At 40.7% G+C, this 17,429-nt stretch overlaps 3 pseudogenes; all 3 read right to left on the reverse strand.

Annotated features, from left to right (window-relative positions):
* Nucleotides 1–1,992: 1,992 nt before the first annotated feature.
* Nucleotides 1,993–3,641, reverse strand: LOC148534639 (uncharacterized; annotated as a pseudogene).
* A 2,563-nt stretch (nt 3,642–6,204) lies between these two features.
* On the reverse strand, nt 6,205–7,871 carry LOC148534640 (uncharacterized; annotated as a pseudogene).
* A 2,563-nt stretch (nt 7,872–10,434) lies between these two features.
* On the reverse strand, nt 10,435–12,101 carry LOC148534641 (uncharacterized; annotated as a pseudogene).
* Nucleotides 12,102–17,429: the final 5,328 nt, after the last annotated feature.

The following is a 17,429-nucleotide window of genomic DNA, read 5'->3' on the forward strand; positions in this document are numbered from 1 at the left end:
CTGTGTTAAATATACTATGCTAGTATTTCTGTAACCTCTGGATAGTTACTTTTACCTTATTTAAACTACTGGGACTTAAATTAGCCCATTAACTTAATGTGTGGATGATATCCCAATTTAGTATTCAACACCCAACACCTAACCGTCGCTCCCCCTTTTCTGGTGATCTTCACTAGTGTTAATACACTAAGGCCTGTCTCACATGTATTACTGGGAACAGTATCCTTTATATCACTTTCTGAATTGATACTTCCAGGGCTAGTGGTTGCTCCTCAGATGCAGATGACACATATGTTCATAGTTTGGATGTTGTATACAGATTATACAGCAGAAGTAAGTGGCTAGCTTACTGTCAGAACTTAGTAGGTATGGATAATGCAGGCTGGGTTTGTTGTGTGGTGATTACTTCAGCCAATACTTTAAAAATAAATCTTATCTGGATTTCTGCCAAATAGTCAGGATTTTAGAGTAGCTGTTATTTGACCTCTTATGAAATGGAGTTTTACTGGTGCTTATACAGTGTATGGAACAGTCATTGTCTATGGTGATATCTCTCTATTTTCTGGCAGAACTTTGGTCACTGTAATGATGCTATAGGGATACCTCTCTATAGTGCTGTGTCACTGTCAGCACTAGTAGGCTGGTATTGGGCTACCTCTCTATAGTGCTATGTCCCTGTCAGCACTGGTAGGCTGGTTTTCTGTCTCACTTTAGGTGGCTGGAGTTATGTGGGGTTGATCCTACTGTTTTGAATACTATTCCAAGCCTGGATTTCAATAATATTTAATATAAAAGTCCCTGTTAATAAGCTTGTGGGCTGCCCAGTGATATGTAGTACAGATGCCTTGCTGAGGTAACATTTGATGTGGATTAGGGCATTAATAATATAAGTGTGACTGGTAGCAGGTTTTTATTGGCAATGTCTCCCTCAAATGTGGCAGCATGCCTCACACTGCAGGTGCGTCCTCTATGTTCCACTATTACAGTACCTCAGACTTCTGCTCAGACTCTGGCAGCCATTTTAGCATGTTCCTCGAATTCTGCTCCTGGGAGGGTCACCAGCTCTCTCCCTCATATATATCTGTGACATCTGCTGGTGTCACCAGCGATGGAGCCTGTCCCCTCACTCAGGCTATTACCTCTCCCTTTCCCCTCATCATATGTAGGGGAGCCAGCCGATCTCTCCCTCTCCAGTCAATTACCTCACACCAACTGCCAACTCTCCTTGCATCAGCGGTATTTATAGCTCCTCTTGGATTGCCATGGAAACCTGCAGATCACCCCACAGCTAGCCATATAACAGACACTCCCACATTAACCCCCTCACTGCTGCATAATCCCAGCACATGGGACTATTGGAAATCTGTAAAAGGCTGACAGCTGCTGTCAGTTATATGTATAGTGCTCCTATTAGTTATTAATACTACATTAACAGTAAAAATAAATATTTACATAAATAAGTATTATTTACAGCACTAAATCCACTAATTTTACATATAACAAAGATAACCACCAATAAAAGGATGTTACACTCTCCCCCTGGTGCATTGACAAATTACCTTTCTTAAAACATTTTGTCAGTGCACCACCCATAATGCATATAATGCTAATATATCCTAAATAATAATATAATTATTAGATCCATTCACAAATTGTTCGAACATATTAGCACGCCACCTTAATGCAATCTTTCGAGCTGATGGCCAACTTGGATGGGATGGTACCACAGAAATCTCCTGCCTCTCCCAGGGGATGATCTCTTGGGCTTTTATTTCAGATTCACCTTCCTTTACCTCTTCTCTACTTTGCTCCTGTTGGGCTGGTCCACCTTGATCTTCTAAATCACCATTATTGTGTTTCTTTACAATTTGTCCTTGTATGGGATCTTTGGATGCTGTGTTAAGGCAAATTTAGGAAGTCCTTCACTTTGGTAATAATTTGGATGATGTTCTTTCTCTAGCGAAATGTCTAAATGTGTCATATTTTTAACATCTAAATTTGCTTGATGTTGGGGTCTGGTGGCTCTGTCTTTCCAACTGGAATGAGGTTGGTAGCTCGATGAAGCAGAGTGTCTAGTCTGGGCTGGGTCCTGGGAAAAAGAATTTTCATAAACCATCCCTCTCTCTCTCTTATTCTTGACTGATGACAACATCTGCAGGTCCCTTGTCAGCTTGGAGCAAATCGATTCCCTTTCACTGGTACACCTCCAGGGCCAGTCACATTGATTGCTTGCAACCCCTTCACTCCTTCAACTACTTCAAACTCCAACACTTTGCAGCAGCTTAAGAGGGTTATTCTTTGTTATAGCAGTCCAATGGACAAAAACATCTCCTTGGGTGTCATGTCTTTTAATGAAGCCATATCCTTTTCTAACATGGAACCATATAACAGTGCCTGCTATTCTAGGGGTGGTATCTCTTTTCTGCCCAAATTCAATCCTGTAACCGGCATCTTTTCCTGCAAATCAGCCAAAACTACTTCAGTCTGTGAGGCAATTTCTTTGGTTTCAAGAAGGGGTTTCATTGAGGTGGCAATGGCAAGTGTTTTGTTTTGAGATTCCAGCCACGGTAGATGTTCTTTCATCTCATGAAGCCTAGTCTGGTCTTTTTGTTTAGAAGTTTCAGCTGCTCGCAAGAGTTCAGATAGCTCAGTTATTTGCAATTCCAGCAACTGAATCCTTTCCTCCTGCTCAATGGACCTCTGTGTGTTTTTCTGCTCTTGCTCTTTCTTCTTCTGACTCTCCACTGGGGTCAAGTATTTCATTTCTGACCGTATCTCCCAAGCTCTCCCTCAAGTTCCTGATTTCTTTTGTCTATTTTCATATAGAGAATCTGCTCAAATTTAAGTGCCCCTCTGAGCTCATTCACTTCACCTAATTCTCCTAAAATATTCAGCAACCAGTTAATATGTTTTATCCGGTTAGCTGATACTCATTCCAATACCTCCAGCGGGGATATAACATCATGGGGAATAATTTCACTCATCTGCCCATTGTTATTAGTAGATTTCTTTTTGGTCTGGGCATTTTGTTCCCTCTCTCGAAGATCTGAAAGCAGTGTTTCATGTATCTTACTGTCCTCAGATATATGTCCTATTACTTTTCTTATTTTCTGTGCTTTTGCCTCAATATTGACTTCCTTTCTTTTCACTTCTCTGTTATTCTTTTCGTCTTTCTTCTTTAGTTTAATGATACCCTCTTGTTCAGCTTTCAGGGCACTTGAGCTACTATCCTCCTTTTTATCATTCTTCTTTACTTTGCTTTTATCCTCTTCTCCTTTCACATCAACTACTGTCACTGCTCTCACTGGATCCCTCTCTTCTGATGGAAGGGCTGCCTGATCCTCCGGTGCTTTGCCATCTTCATAAGTGGTCGTAATACTAGAAAATTCTTCACCTACACTTTCATCACTATCTTCATTGTTAAGTCTAAATCTTAATTTCTTGCCCTTTGATCTTTTATTTTTCTTTTCTGTCTCCACTGAGGCAACTTCAGACCCGCTTCCATATTTTCTTCCTGGATCATTTAGAATGAATTCCTTCTTTTTGGCTCCAATCTGATCCATATGTGCTCCAGCTCCCCCAATTGTAGCAGCTATAGCAGTTAGACCACTCTCTTTCTTATTCTTTTGCTTCTTTCCCATGGTGTGGAATTTCAGAAAGTAAACTGTGCTAATTAATTATGGATGATGGCTTTTGACACTTGTATGGTAACAGGCTCTGTGTATGTTCTTTGAATCTCAGCAGTGCACCTCCAAATGTAGCCCACCCTTAGACTTTCTATCCTGGTGGTATTATGGAATCACGCGATAGTGCCTCCACCCAAGCTACAATTCTCTTGAGGAATAACTAAGGCTTGCTTGGGGAATTCTTAATTAACACTTTGCTATCATTAGTGATATATTAAGCATGCACTTATATTCAATGTAAATACAAAACATAATCACTAGAATAACTAACACATGTTACACAAAAGGTTTTCTTTTATTTCTCTGGAACTCTTTCACAAGATCTGAGTAAAGGATTCCCACAAAGGTAAGTTTAGTAATAAACTTAACAATATAACTTTGCTTTATGATAACAGTATAATCAGCAAGTTTTATTTGTTGTAAACATCAGTGTTTAATCCAAAATGTACTTACTAGATTAATAACTTATTTCCTTAGTAACCAAGAAGGTCTATATCTGGATATCTTCCAGATCACAACTGGAACCCTGTGTTAAATATACTATGCTAGTATTTCTGTAACCTCTGGATAGTTACTTTTACCTTATTTAAACTACTGGGACTTAAATTAGCCCATTAACTTAATGTGTGGATGATATCCCAATTTAGTATTCAACACCCAACACCTAACCTTCGCTCCCCCTTTTCTGGTGATCTTCACTAGTGTTAATACACTAAGGCCTGTCTCACATGTATTACTGGGAACAGTATCCTTTATATCACTTTCTGAATTGATACTTCCAGGGCTAGTGGTTGCTCCTCAGATGCAGATGGCACATATGTTCATAGTTTGGATGTTGTATACAGATTATACAGCAGAAGTAAGTGGCTAGCTTACTGTCAGAACTTAGTAGGTATGGATAATGCAGGCTGGGTTTGTTGTGTGGTGATTACTTCAGCCAATACTTTAAAAATAAATCTTATCTGGATTTCTGCCAAATAGTCAGGATTTTAGAGTAGCTGTTATTTGACCTCTTATGAAATGGAGTTTTACTGGTGCTTATACAGTGTATGGAACAGTCATTGTCTATGGTGATATCTCTCTATTTTCTGGCAGAACTTTGGTCACTGTAATGATGCTATAGGGATACCTCTCTATAGTGCTGTGTCACTGTCAGCACTAGTAGGCTGGTATTGGGCTACCTCTCTATAGTGCTATGTCCCTGTCAGCACTGGTAGGCTGGTTTTCTGTCTCACTTTAGGTGGCTGGAGTTATGTGGGGTTGATCCTACTGTTTTGAATACTATTCCAAGCCTGGATTTCAATAATATTTAATATAAAAGTCCCTGTTAATAAGCTTGTGGGCTGCCCAGTGATATGTAGTACAGATGCCTTGCTGAGGTAACATTTGATGTGGATTAGGGCATTAATAATATAAGTGTGACTGGTAGCAGGTTTTTATTGGCAATGTCTCCCTCAAATGTGGCAGCATGCCTCACACTGCAGGTGCGTCCTCTATGTTCCACTATTACAGTACCTCAGACTTCTGCTCAGACTCTGGCAGCCATTTTAGCATGTTCCTCGAATTCTGCTCCTGGGAGGGTCACCAGCTCTCTCCCTCATATATATCTGTGACATCTGCTGGTGTCACCAGCGATGGAGCCTGTCCCCTCACTCAGGCTATTACCTCTCCCTTTCCCCTCATCATATGTAGGGGAGCCAGCCGATCTCTCCCTCTCCAGTCAATTACCTCACACCAACTGCCAACTCTCCTTGCATCAGCGGTATTTATAGCTCCTCTTGGATTGCCATGGAAACCTGCAGATCACCCCACAGCTAGCCATATAACAGACACTCCCACATTAACCCCCTCACTGCTGCATAATCCCAGCACATGGGACTATTGGAAATCTGTAAAAGGCTGACAGCTGCTGTCAGTTATATGTATAGTGCTCCTATTAGTTATTAATACTACATTAACAGTAAAAATAAATATTTACATAAATAAGTATTATTTACAGCACTAAATCCACTAATTTTACATATAACAAAGATAACCACCTATAAAAGGATGTTACACTCTCCCCCTGGTGCATTGACAAATTACCTTTCTTAAAACATTTTGTCAGTGCACCACCCATAATGCATATAATGCTAATATATCCTAAATAATAATATAATTATTAGATCCATTCACAAATTGTTCGAACATATTAGCACGCCACCTTAATGCAATCTTTCGAGCTGATGGCCAACTTGGATGGGATGGTACCACAGAAATCTCCTGCCTCTCCCAGGGGATGATCTCTTGGGCTTTTATTTCAGATTCACCTTCCTTTACCTCTTCTCTACTTTGCTCCTGTTGGGCTGGTCCACCTTGATCTTCTAAATCACCATTATTGTGTTTCTTTACAATTTGTCCTTGTATGGGATCTTTGGATGCTGTGTTAAGGCAAATTTAGGAAGTCCTTCACTTTGGTAATAATTTGGATGATGTTCTTTCTCTAGCGAAATGTCTAAATGTGTCATATTTTTAACATCTAAATTTGCTTGATGTTGGGGTCTGGTGGCTCTGTCTTTCCAACTGGAATGAGGTTGGTAGCTCGATGAAGCAGAGTGTCTAGTCTGGGCTGGGTCCTGGGAAAAAGAATTTTCATAAACCATCCCTCTCTCTCTCTTATTCTTGACTGATGACAACATCTGCAGGTCCCTTGTCAGCTTGGAGCAAATCGATTCCCTTTCACTGGTACACCTCCAGGGCCAGTCACATTGATTGCTTGCAACCCCTTCACTCCTTCAATTACTTCAAACTCTACACTTTCTCTACCTCCAACACTTTGCAGCAGCTTAAGAGGGTTATTCTTTGTTATAGCAGCCCAATGGACAAAAACATCTCCTTGGGTGTCATGTCTTTTAATGAAGCCATATCCTTTTCTAACATGGAACCATATAACAGTGCCTGCTATTCTAGGGGTGGTATCTCTTTTCTGCCCAAATTCAATCCTTTAACCGGCATCTTTTCCTGCAAATCAGCCAAAACTACTTCAGTCTGTGAGGCAATTTCTTTGGTTTCAAGAAGGGGTTTCATTGAGGTGGCAATGGCAAGTGTTTTGTTTTGAGATTCCAGCCACGGTAGATGTTCTTTCATCTCATGAAGCCTAGTCTGGTCTTTTTGTTTAGAAGTTTCAGCTGCTCGCAAGAGTTCAGATAGCTCAGTTATTTGCAATTCCAGCAACTGAATCCTTTCCTCCTGCTCAATGGACCTCTGTGTGTTTTTCTGCTCTTGCTCTTTCTTCTTCTGACTCTCCACTGGGGTCAAGTATTTCATTTCTGACCGTATCTCCCAAAGCTCTCCCTCAAGTTCCTGATTTCTTTTGTCTATTTTCATATAGAGAATCTGCTCAAATTTAAGTGCCCCTCTGAGCTCATTCACTTCACCTAATTCTCCTAAAATATTCAGCAACCAGTTAATATGTTTTATCCGGTTAGCTGATACTCATTCCAATACCTCCAGCGGGGATATAACATCATGGGGAATAATTTCACTCATCTGCCCATTGTTATTAGTAGATTTCTTTTTGGTCTGGGCATTTTGTTCCCTCTCTCGAAGATCTGAAAGCAGTGTTTCATGTATCTTACTGTCCTCAGATATATGTCCTATTACTTTTCTTATTTTCTGTGCTTTTGCCTCAATATTGACTTCCTTTCTTTTCACTTCTCTGTTATTCTTTTCGTCTTTCTTCTTTAGTTTAATGATACCCTCTTGTTCAGCTTTCAGGGCACTTGAGCTACTATCCTCCTTTTTATCATTCTTCTTTACTTTGCTTTTATCCTCTTCTCCTTTCACATCAACTACTGTCACTGCTCTCACTGGATCCCTCTCTTCTGATGGAAGGGCTGCCTGATCCTCCGGTGCTTTGCCATCTTCATAAGTGGTCGTAATACTAGAAAATTCTTCACCTACACTTTCATCACTATCTTCATTGTTAAGTCTAAATCTTAATTTCTTGCCCTTTGATCTTTTATTTTTCTTTTCTGTCTCCACTGAGGCAACTTCAGACCCGCTTCCATATTTTCTTCCTGGATCATTTAGAATGAATTCCTTCTTTTTGGCTCCAATCTGATCCATATGTGCTCCAGCTCCCCCAATTGTAGCAGCTATAGCAGTTAGACCACTCTCTTTCTTATTCTTTTGCTTCTTTCCCATGGTGTGGAATTTCAGAAAGTAAACTGTGCTAATTAATTATGGATGATGGCTTTTGACACTTGTATGGTAACAGGCTCTGTGTATGTTCTTTGAATCTCAGCAGTGCACCTCCAAATGTAGCCCACCCTTAGACTTTCTATCCTGGTGGTATTATGGAATCACGCGATAGTGCCTCCACCCAAGCTACAATTCTCTTGAGGAATAACTAAGGCTTGCTTGGGGAATTCTTAATTAACACTTTGCTATCATTAGTGATATATTAAGCATGCACTTATATTCAATGTAAATACAAAACATAATCACTAGAATAACTAACACATGTTACACAAAAGGTTTTCTTTTATTTCTCTGGAACTCTTTCACAAGATCTGAGTAAAGGATTCCCACAAAGGTAAGTTTAGTAATAAACTTAACAATATAACTTTGCTTTATGATAACAGTATAATCAGCAAGTTTTATTTGTTGTAAACATCAGTGTTTAATCCAAAATGTACTTACTAGATTAATAACTTATTTCCTTAGTAACCAAGAAGGTCTATATCTGGATATCTTCCAGATCACAACTGGAACCCTGTGTTAAATATACTATGCTAGTATTTCTGTAACCTCTGGATAGTTACTTTTACCTTATTTAAACTACTGGGACTTAAATTAGCCCATTAACTTAATGTGTGGATGATATCCCAATTTAGTATTCAACACCCAACACCTAACCTTCGCTCCCCCTTTTCTGGTGATCTTCACTAGTGTTAATACACTAAGGCCTGTCTCACATGTATTACTGGGAACAGTATCCTTTATATCACTTTCTGAATTGATACTTCCAGGGCTAGTGGTTGCTCCTCAGATGCAGATGGCACATATGTTCATAGTTTGGATGTTGTATACAGATTATACAGCAGAAGTAAGTGGCTAGCTTACTGTCAGAACTTAGTAGGTATGGATAATGCAGGCTGGGTTTGTTGTGTGGTGATTACTTCAGCCAATACTTTAAAAATAAATCTTATCTGGATTTCTGCCAAATAGTCAGGATTTTAGAGTAGCTGTTATTTGACCTCTTATGAAATGGAGTTTTACTGGTGCTTATACAGTGTATGGAACAGTCATTGTCTATGGTGATATCTCTCTATTTTCTGGCAGAACTTTGGTCACTGTAATGATGCTATAGGGATACCTCTCTATAGTGCTGTGTCACTGTCAGCACTAGTAGGCTGGTATTGGGCTACCTCTCTATAGTGCTATGTCCCTGTCAGCACTGGTAGGCTGGTTTTCTGTCTCACTTTAGGTGGCTGGAGTTATGTGGGGTTGATCCTACTGTTTTGAATACTATTCCAAGCCTGGATTTCAATAATATTTAATATAAAAGTCCCTGTTAATAAGCTTGTGGGCTGCCCAGTGATATGTAGTACAGATGCCTTGCTGAGGTAACATTTGATGTGGATTAGGGCATTAATAATATAAGTGTGACTGGTAGCAGGTTTTTATTGGCAATGTCTCCCTCAAATGTGGCAGCATGCCTCACACTGCAGGTGCGTCCTCTATGTTCCACTATTACAGTACCTCAGACTTCTGCTCAGACTCTGGCAGCCATTTTAGCATGTTCCTCGAATTCTGCTCCTGGGAGGGTCACCAGCTCTCTCCCTCATATATATCTGTGACATCTGCTGGTGTCACCAGCGATGGAGCCTGTCCCCTCACTCAGGCTATTACCTCTCCCTTTCCCCTCATCATATGTAGGGGAGCCAGCCGATCTCTCCCTCTCCAGTCAATTACCTCACACCAACTGCCAACTCTCCTTGCATCAGCGGTATTTATAGCTCCTCTTGGATTGCCATGGAAACCTGCAGATCACCCCACAGCTAGCCATATAACAGACACTCCCACATTAACCCCCTCACTGCTGCATAATCCCAGCACATGGGACTATTGGAAATCTGTAAAAGGCTGACAGCTGCTGTCAGTTATATGTATAGTGCTCCTATTAGTTATTAATACTACATTAACAGTAAAAATAAATATTTACATAAATAAGTATTATTTACAGCACTAAATCCACTAATTTTACATATAACAAAGATAACCACCTATAAAAGGATGTTACACTCTCCCCCTGGTGCATTGACAAATTACCTTTCTTAAAACATTTTGTCAGTGCACCACCCATAATGCATATAATGCTAATATATCCTAAATAATAATATAATTATTAGATCCATTCACAAATTGTTCGAACATATTAGCACGCCACCTTAATGCAATCTTTCGAGCTGATGGCCAACTTGGATGGGATGGTACCACAGAAATCTCCTGCCTCTCCCAGGGGATGATCTCTTGGGCTTTTATTTCAGATTCACCTTCCTTTACCTCTTCTCTACTTTGCTCCTGTTGGGCTGGTCCACCTTGATCTTCTAAATCACCATTATTGTGTTTCTTTACAATTTGTCCTTGTATGGGATCTTTGGATGCTGTGTTAAGGCAAATTTAGGAAGTCCTTCACTTTGGTAATAATTTGGATGATGTTCTTTCTCTAGCGAAATGTCTAAATGTGTCATATTTTTAACATCTAAATTTGCTTGATGTTGGGGTCTGGTGGCTCTGTCTTTCCAACTGGAATGAGGTTGGTAGCTCGATGAAGCAGAGTGTCTAGTCTGGGCTGGGTCCTGGGAAAAAGAATTTTCATAAACCATCCCTCTCTCTCTCTTATTCTTGACTGATGACAACATCTGCAGGTCCCTTGTCAGCTTGGAGCAAATCGATTCCCTTTCACTGGTACACCTCCAGGGCCAGTCACATTGATTGCTTGCAACCCCTTCACTCCTTCAATTACTTCAAACTCTACACTTTCTCTACCTCCAACACTTTGCAGCAGCTTAAGAGGGTTATTCTTTGTTATAGCAGCCCAATGGACAAAAACATCTCCTTGGGTGTCATGTCTTTTAATGAAGCCATATCCTTTTCTAACATGGAACCATATAACAGTGCCTGCTATTCTAGGGGTGGTATCTCTTTTCTGCCCAAATTCAATCCTTTAACCGGCATCTTTTCCTGCAAATCAGCCAAAACTACTTCAGTCTGTGAGGCAATTTCTTTGGTTTCAAGAAGGGGTTTCATTGAGGTGGCAATGGCAAGTGTTTTGTTTTGAGATTCCAACCACGGTAGATGTTCTTTCATCTCATGAAGCCTAGTCTGGTCTTTTTGTTTAGAAGTTTCAGCTGCTCGCAAGAGTTCAGATAGCTCAGTTATTTGCAATTCCAGCAACTGAATCCTTTCCTCCTGCTCAATGGACCTCTGTGTGTTTTTCTGCTCTTGCTCTTTCTTCTTCTGACTCTCCACTGGGGTCAAGTATTTCATTTCTGACCGTATCTCCCAAAGCTCTCCCTCAAGTTCCTGATTTCTTTTGTCTATTTTCATATAGAGAATCTGCTCAAATTTAAGTGCCCCTCTGAGCTCATTCACTTCACCTAATTCTCCTAAAATATTCAGCAACCAGTTAATATGTTTTATCCGGTTAGCTGATACTCATTCCAATACCTCCAGCGGGGATATAACATCATGGGGAATAATTTCACTCATCTGCCCATTGTTATTAGTAGATTTCTTTTTGGTCTGGGCATTTTGTTCCCTCTCTCGAAGATCTGAAAGCAGTGTTTCATGTATCTTACTGTCCTCAGATATATGTCCTATTACTTTTCTTATTTTCTGTGCTTTTGCCTCAATATTGACTTCCTTTCTTTTCACTTCTCTGTTATTCTTTTCGTCTTTCTTCTTTAGTTTAATGATACCCTCTTGTTCAGCTTTCAGGGCACTTGAGCTACTATCCTCCTTTTTATCATTCTTCTTTACTTTGCTTTTATCCTCTTCTCCTTTCACATCAACTACTGTCACTGCTCTCACTGGATCCCTCTCTTCTGATGGAAGGGCTGCCTGATCCTCCGGTGCTTTGCCATCTTCATAAGTGGTCGTAATACTAGAAAATTCTTCACCTACACTTTCATCACTATCTTCATTGTTAAGTCTAAATCTTAATTTCTTGCCCTTTGATCTTTTATTTTTCTTTTCTGTCTCCACTGAGGCAACTTCAGACCCGCTTCCATATTTTCTTCCTGGATCATTTAGAATGAATTCCTTCTTTTTGGCTCCAATCTGATCCATATGTGCTCCAGCTCCCCCAATTGTAGCAGCTATAGCAGTTAGACCACTCTCTTTCTTATTCTTTTGCTTCTTTCCCATGGTGTGGAATTTCAGAAAGTAAACTGTGCTAATTAATTATGGATGATGGCTTTTGACACTTGTATGGTAACAGGCTCTGTGTATGTTCTTTGAATCTCAGCAGTGCACCTCCAAATGTAGCCCACCCTTAGACTTTCTATCCTGGTGGTATTATGGAATCACGCGATAGTGCCTCCACCCAAGCTACAATTCTCTTGAGGAATAACTAAGGCTTGCTTGGGGAATTCTTAATTAACACTTTGCTATCATTAGTGATATATTAAGCATGCACTTATATTCAATGTAAATACAAAACATAATCACTAGAATAACTAACACATGTTACACAAAAGGTTTTCTTTTATTTCTCTGGAACTCTTTCACAAGATCTGAGTAAAGGATTCCCACAAAGGTAAGTTTAGTAATAAACTTAACAATATAACTTTGCTTTATGATAACAGTATAATCAGCAAGTTTTATTTGTTGTAAACGTCAGTGTTTAATCCAAAATGTACTTACTAGATTAATAACTTATTTCCTTAGTAACCAAGAAGGTCTATATCTGGATATCTTCCAGATCACAACTGGAACCCTGTGTTAAATATACTATGCTAGTATTTCTGTAACCTCTGGATAGTTACTTTTACCTTATTTAAACTACTGGGACTTAAATTAGCCCATTAACTTAATGTGTGGATGATATCCCAATTTAGTATTCAACACCCAACACCTAACCTTCGCTCCCCCTTTTCTGGTGATCTTCACTAGTGTTAATACACTAAGGCCTGTCTCACATGTATTACTGGGAACAGTATCCTTTATATCACTTTCTGAATTGATACTTCCAGGGCTAGTGGTTGCTCCTCAGATGCAGATGACACATATGTTCATAGTTTGGATGTTGTATACAGATTATACAGCAGAAGTAAGTGGCTAGCTTACTGTCAGAACTTAGTAGGTATGGATAATGCAGGCTGGGTTTGTTGTGTGGTGATTACTTCAGCCAATACTTTAAAAATAAATCTTATCTGGATTTCTGCCAAATAGTCAGGATTTTAGAGTAGCTGTTATTTGACCTCTTATGAAAAGGAGTTTTACTGGTGCTTATACAGTGTATGGAACAGTCATTGTCTAAGGTGATATCTCTCTATTTTCTGGCAGAACTTTGGTCACTGTAATGATGCTATAGGGATACCTCTCTATAGTGCTGTGTCACTGTCAGCACTAGTAGGCTGGTATTGGGCTACCTCTCTATAGTGCTATGTCCCTGTCAGCACTGGTAGGCTGGTTTTCTGTCTCACTTTAGGTGGCTGGAGTTATGTGGGGTTGATCCTACTGTTTTGAATACTATTCCAAGCCTGGATTTCAATAATATTTAATATAAAAGTCCCTGTTAATAAGCTTGTGGGCTGCCCAGTGATATGTAGTACAGATGCCTTGCTGAGGTAACATTTGATGTGGATTAGGGCATTAATAATATAAGTGTGACTGGTAGCAGGTTTTTATTGGCAATGTCTCCCTCAAATGAGGCAGCATGCCTCACACTGCAGGTGCGTCCTCTATGTTCCACTATTACAGTACCTCAGACTTCTGCTCAGACTCTGGCAGCCATTTTAGCATGTTCCTCGAATTCTGCTCCTGGGAGGGTCACCAGCTCTCTCCCTCATATATATCTGTGACATCTGCTGGTGTCACCAGCGATGGAGCCTGTCCCCTCACTCAGGCTATTACCTCTCCCTTTCCCCTCTTCATATGTAGGGGAGCCAGCCGATCTCTCCCTCTCCAGTCAATTACCTCACACCAACTGCCAACTCTCCTTGCATCAGCGGTATTTATAGCTCCTCTTGGATTGCCATGGAAACCTGCAGATCACCCCACAGCTAGCCATATAACGGACATTCCCACATTAACCCCCTCACTGCTGCATAATCCCAGCACATGGGGACTATTGGAAATCTGTAAAAGGCTGACAGCTGCTGTCAGTTACATGTATAGTGCTCCTATTAGTTATTAATACTACATTAACAGTAAAAATAAATATTTACATAAATAAGTATTATTTACAGCACTAAGGCCCTCATTCAGACCCACTCGCAAGTGGGCGTACGCACGTTCGCCGTACGTAAAAAAATATTTAAATTCAAGCACTCGCTCGTTTTTTCCTACGCAGCTAAAAATCCGCCCCAAACTCAGGCAACCCTTCCTCTGACTAACGAGCGTGCCAAATAGCGAGCGTACATCCCCGAAATGGCTTGAAGGGAACGCACGCACAAGTACAAACCGGAAGTGGGACTGTCAGATTCCGATTACCTGCTCGTTTTTTCGGCCTACCTCCCTCAATCGTATCATGCCAATCAATGTATCAATTAGCTTAATTGTTTGTTTTTTTTCAACACAATGCAATAAACTTTAATCTTGTCCGTGTTTGTATTTGCTCGCAGAATACGTACGGCTGAAACCTTCGCTTTTATTGTTCCAAAGACATGTTAGCCCCAATTAAACAATTGTTCTATTTGTTTGTCTCCCCACAATTTTTCTGTGGTTCATTTCTTTATTTAAATTTGCTTACGCATGTCACTGCATCAAGCCTATCATAACTCTCAAGAGATTTGTGGCCCTGTCGAACACATGACTCATACACTAACCAATAGAATTTGTCCTGTTAATTTCCCAAATACATTAGCCAATCAAATTTTTTTGTGGTGCTTTATTAAAAATATTTTGTCAAAAAAACACCATTGCCATCATGAGATCCATCGCATTCACCAGGCGCGAACTGCTGGTGCTGATGGAGGTGAAGGACAGGAGGATCACCAGTCAGCCTCCACCCATCTCCAATAGGCGCAAGCGTTCCGCATATGCGGAGGTACGTCGACGCCTGCGCTCCTTCGGCTCACGCCGACATATTGGCCAGCTGGAGCGCAGGTGGTCGGACCTGCATCGGCGGACGCCCCGCTTGCTGGCATGCTTTCGCATGCAGATTGCGGAAAGTAAGTGTTCTGGACTGTGGTTTTCAAGTTTATCTTGTGGGCCCTAACTGCGTGTGCATGTTTTCATGTCTGTCCTATTGAGTCATTGTAGTCATATCTGCATGTGCATGTTTTCATGTCTGTCCTATTGAGTCATTGTAGTCATATCTGCATGTGCATGTTTTCATGTCTGTCCTATTGAGTCATTGTAGTCATATCTGCATGTGCATGTTTTCATGTCTGTCCTATTGAGTCATTGTAGTCATATCTGCATGTGCATGTTTTCATGTCTGTCCTATTGAGTCATTGTAGTCATATCTGCATGTGCATGTTTTCATGTCTGTCCTATTGTGTTTTTTATTTTTTATTTTTATTTTTTTGTTTGTTTCCTGTTGAAACTAACAACAATTTTTTGGTCATTTTTTAGGGGCACAGCAAATACTACGGCGGCATCGCCACACAAGACGCCGGTCCCGGCCCCTCTCTCCAACCCCCAATTCCTCTATTCCCCCCTCCTCCCCAGACCCTGTGGCCGAAATTTCTGGCCTACTTCCCCTCCAGCCCAATTCCCCCTCTCCTCCATCCGTCCCTCCTCCAAATACCCCCTCCCAGGATCGCAAAAACACCTTGCCCCTCGGGTTGGGGAATGTAGCCACCTCCGAGGTGGTCCAGGGAGTGGCTTCTGGCTCTCTCGTTTTGGAGAACGGTATGTTTTTAAAGTTTATTTTGGACACCACAAACTGTTTGTATGTAATCATGTGTCGTCCCCATTTTTTTTGTCTTTTTTTCGCCTTAGGGTATTTTTGGGGGTTGTCTTTACCTGTTCCTGCTGATGTCACCATACACATATCACACCTGTGTGCCTTTTTTTAGGGCCCTTGTATTTTTGGCATACGACATTTTGGGGTTCTGAGTTTTATCCGTGTAATTTATTTTTGGCCCACAAGCTTGTAAGTTTGTGTTTGCTTGTTTTTTGTTTTTTTACAATGTTGCTTCATTATCGATTTATTAATCCCCAAACTTTTGTCACCCACAGAGGAACAGAGGCGTCGGGAACAGATTGTGAATTGTGTGGGCCGTATGCGGGAGCAGGTCACCGGGCTAATGCAGGGCCTTGACCATCTGTTGGTCCTCCTTAGGAATTAGTTTTTTTTTTTATTTTTTTACAAATTGTTTCTTAATAAATCTGTTTAAAATCAAGTTCTGTCTCATGCGTTTGGAGTAAATCCAAGATTCTTTACACTGACATAAGTAGACTCTTCAAGCAAGGTTTGCCCCAGAAACTCACTACAGATTGTGTGTTGTATTTTGAATGCAAACAGGCACAAGAAACACCTCCCAGTACCAATGTCATTTTCCTTTTTTGTGGTGGTCAACATGATAGTTTACACCATTTTTCAGGTTCCTATTTGGTGGCCAAACTGCTTAGGACAATCTTACGAAGGCAACTGATTGTACACGATTCCTTGTTGTGTTGGTTAGTACCCCGAAAATATATTACATTTTAGCTCCACTTGCTTCATTACTGGGTTACCCCTTAGGTAAAATTAACGTTTGGGATTTTGTTTACACTTGCTTCTAACGTGCCCAAAAAGGAAACAAATTACACTCTCCAAATATTTATTCACAACAGAAATCAAAATACAAAGTGGTCACTCACAAACAAAACACACAGTGATAATCATAAAAACTCCACATACCAAAAACACTAAACAAACACACAACAAATCAAGAACTGGTTGACGAAGGTCCATGCCCACATGATTTCACAAATATGGCGTTGCAATATTGGTGTCAGAATATATTCCCGAAGTTTCCACAGAAAGGTTTTTGAAGGGTAGCAGGAAGTAGTCATCGTGGGAGTGCCAAAGATTATGCAAACAAACAGAAGATGGTGCAAGAATTAATATAAAAAAAGATGAACGTTAAAAAACCGTAACACATTGGGTATACACACTGTTTGATCAATAATTACCTAAAATATCGGGCCACCACATCATCGCGTATGGCCCCCCCACATACTGACCTCCGACCAACCTCGGGGGGGCCATCCTCAGGTAAGGCATCCTCTGGCTGCATTGGAACACCACTCCTTATGGCGATGTTGTGAAAGATCCCACACAGGACCACAATTTTCGAAACCATATCCGGCAAATACATGAGCTCGCCACCAGAGCGGTGGAGGCATCTGAATCGGCCTTTTAAAAGGCCGATACAGCGCTCCACCACTTGCCTGGTGGCTGTAAGTGCGGTATTAAACTCACTTTGTGGACCTGGTGTGGGAGCCAAGTAAGGAGTGAACAGCCAGGGCATGCAAGGGTATCCACTGTCTCCTGTGAAAAAGAATAGACAACATCAGGATCACTGTGTATCAAGCTTA

This window comes from Taudactylus pleione, unplaced genomic scaffold (assembly GCF_031769625.1).
Source record: "Taudactylus pleione unplaced genomic scaffold, aTauple2 ptg000065l, whole genome shotgun sequence".
Taxonomy (NCBI): Eukaryota; Metazoa; Chordata; class Amphibia; order Anura; family Myobatrachidae; genus Taudactylus; species Taudactylus pleione.